Below are 3,498 nucleotides of genomic sequence, written 5' to 3'. Positions count from 1 at the left end.
AACTTTGCTTTCACAAAGGTTTTATTCTGGTCCCTGATTATGTTATTTAAATTTTTTTTTTTTTGTAGTTCACCCGACTGGAGTTCCCCACACAGACATCATAGGTAACGTATGAGATCATGTCTGTTATATAGAATGCATTAGCCTATAGTGACTACTTAATGAATAATGTAACACAGCCAATACAAATATGATTTGTCCTTAAGGCTAGGTTTAATGAATGTATGATTTTTGTTTATTTCAGAGGTAACACTCGTTGCAGATAGTGAGAACACATCTAGGAATGATGCAACGGAAGAATGTAAGCCACTAAAATCCCTATCACATTGCTCACTATAACACATCATACAGTATATTAAGGCTTTATATGAATTAATTTAATAATTTTGTACATTTATGAACCAATGAAGAATATAGAGCACCTCCTAGTGCATAAAAAGTGCAGTATTAAAGAATATCCACCTTAAGGGGTACATTTACTAAAGTGAGAATTTTTAGAAGTGAGTTTTAAAAGTGATGTTGCCCATAGCAACCAATCAGATTCTAGCTATTATCTTCTAGAAGGTGCTGGTTAAATGTTAAGTAGAATCTGGTTGCTATGGGCAACATCACTTCTAAAACTCACTTCTAAAAATTCTCACTTTAGTAAATTTACCCTTAAAAGTGCAAATCAAAAGGACTATAAGGTGAGAAGAACTTATCTTATTCAACATATCTTCGGTCTCCTGACCAAAAATTATACACTATGGGGGGTATTCAATTAGGCTGCGAAAAGTCGAAATTGGTGATAAATTATCACCGATGACGTCATTTTCGCATCTCTCAATTATCCCCGTATTCAATTGCAAAGACTTTTCGCCGGATCGAAAAGTCTTTGAAAAAAACGGGGATAACTTTTCACCACTGAATAGGTGGCGAAAAAAAGTGCAGAATTGGGGATTAGGGAATGACTGCACCCTTGGGAATGACCCCTTAAAAGGAACTGTGTCAAAAAAAGTAAAAAAAAAAAAAATAGGGACACCCCCAAAAATGAAATAGAAAATTTGTGGTGAAAAAAAAAAGGGAAACCATTGATTAAAAATAGGCAAATAGGTTCAGGGGTGTTCTGCAAGTATGCGGCAGGTGTTTTCTAGAATTGGCTATTAGCGGCAGGTGCATTTTTGCAGAATTTTAAAAAAAGTACTTTAGGGACTTAAAAATATGTTAGTAGCCATTTTCATGTACCCCAAATTTGATGGGACCACTTAAAAAAAATGAAAAAAAAAAACCTAAGTGCTCTTCTGCATCACTTCTTCAATGTTGGGAAAAAGCACCTACCGCCGCTATTTAAAACCCCGACTTTCTTCTGCTGGCAAAAACGGAGGTACCCATAGTGATCCCCCATGTCTGGACAAATTTAGGGGGTCCTACAATCATTTCCCGAAAATCCCCATTTTTTTCGTAGATCCCAATTCGCCCGGTCCCGTTTTCGCTCATTTTAAATTGAATAAGGGGATAAAGCAGGTGCGCGCCCGATACTTTATCCCAGGAAAAGCTCCGATGTGGAGCGAAAAGTCCAGCACGGACTTTTCGCTCCCTAATTGAATACGGCTCTATGTTTTCTCTTTTTCTGATTTATATTTTCATATAAACTCCCTATCGCCTGATGAGTGTTCCCTCCTAACAGTGCAGGGTAAACCATTAACCATAATAATATAACAACACAGAGACTTCTATAAGGGGAAAGGAAGGTTATTTGTAAACTAATTAAACTATTTAATACATAACTGAACTAACTAATAGAAGAAGAAAGACAGACAAAGTATGGTGGTGCAGAAAGAACGGCCCCACAATGCAAGATCACCAACTACATACTCACACGATCTTCTAAATGGGAGGCGAGCAGCCAGCCCATTACCATGCCCAAGGTATCCACCTCCCACCCCAATGACACAATGTGAGGCCCCCCTGGTTAGGAGGTGCCGCTGACCCCAGTAGGGTAAAATCAGCCTAAGCCATGTATTGGAAGGGAGAGCACCTCAAGCTCCAAAAGACAGATGACGACTGCTACCGTTCTTTCCAGCCACAAAAAAAGCCGACACCAAACAACTCAATGAATAAGGGAGAGAGGGCGGGAAACAGCCGACCAGAGACATTTCTATGAAATGGCTGCCAAGCAGCAACTCTGAAATAGCACTGAAAAACCCAACCCCTGCCCAATCCTATAGGCTAACAAAACCTAACCCCACCCCACAGCACTACCTCACTAAACAACTAGCCCCTTCTTGTCCAGAAGCTGACACCTACAGGCTTCGGCGTTTAATTACCTCCATGCATATGAAATACACTCCGTCCTACTTACCATCATTATTGGTCAGGAGACCGAAGACATTCCCAATCACTTTATACAAACTTTAGACTCCTGCTTTATAGAAAGCCATGGTCCAGATATTATAATATTTGGTAATGACACAGCTCCATCTTCTGCTTTGTGACTATTAGGTGTCTGATCAGAAGATCAAAAATGTCAGTCCCAGGAAGAGCAGCACATTATGAATATGGGTCTGGTCACTGAGCCTCCACCGGCTACAAAGGAGACATTATCTTGTAGTAGTAAAGTAACCAGGTGTAGGGGAACACTGCCTGACACAATGGGCCTATTTCAGAGATGTACGCAATGCAGAGATTTACGCAGTTGAACGATTATCAGTAAACTGTGCATGTGTCTAGGTCTCACTGTGCAGGTGTCAGGGTACATTACCATAGTCACTCGCAGCGACAATTACTCGCAGTGCGATTGGCAGTCAGGGAGCGTTTGGAGGAGGTAATGGGGAATGGTGGCAAAAAATGCAGGGGTGACGTGACTGTTTTGGGGGCGTCACAGCCTGCATCTGCGATCCTGTATGCAATAACAATGTCTCCGGTGTTTCAGTTTCCATTCTGAATAGCCATAAGGTTACTCAGAGGTCAGATAATCAGATGATCCCTGACGGATGCTTGGATTTGTAAAGCCGCAGGTGGGCGTCTCAATGCAAATCACGCCGGCTGCGATATTTGCACATTTTTGCACAGCAGAGACGCAGCATCGACGACCTTAGTGTACAATCTAAATCAGGCCCAATATCATTGGATCCTGCCTCAGTCTGACAACTATGCCAGACCTTCCACACACAGCAACTGGCTGCCCTCCCCAACACGAGGAAGAGGAAGCAGGAACAGGGGACGGTAGGACAAACATGGCCGATGTCAGGGAAGGTGGGGGGGTACATAATATGCATTTTAAAAGAGAAAACTACAGAACAAAATTGTGAGAAAATAAATTTAGAAAGAACAAAATTCTTTAGAAATAAAAAGGTGCTCAAATATGGTACAGTTTTATTGTTAGGGTGTAATTACCTGGCTTGTATTCCGTTACATCACATGTTTGGTCTTTATTTTAAGATTATCTGTATGCTTTATCTATAGTAAGATCTTCACACAAACAAATCTCCCTTTTAGATAAACATGAGGACAAACTGG

The sequence above is a fragment of the Taudactylus pleione genome, unplaced genomic scaffold, assembly GCF_031769625.1.
Source record: "Taudactylus pleione unplaced genomic scaffold, aTauple2 ptg000040l, whole genome shotgun sequence".
Taxonomy (NCBI): Eukaryota; Metazoa; Chordata; class Amphibia; order Anura; family Myobatrachidae; genus Taudactylus; species Taudactylus pleione.
The sequence above is the reverse complement of the archived record's forward strand: the minus strand, read 5'-3'. Positions refer to the sequence as shown.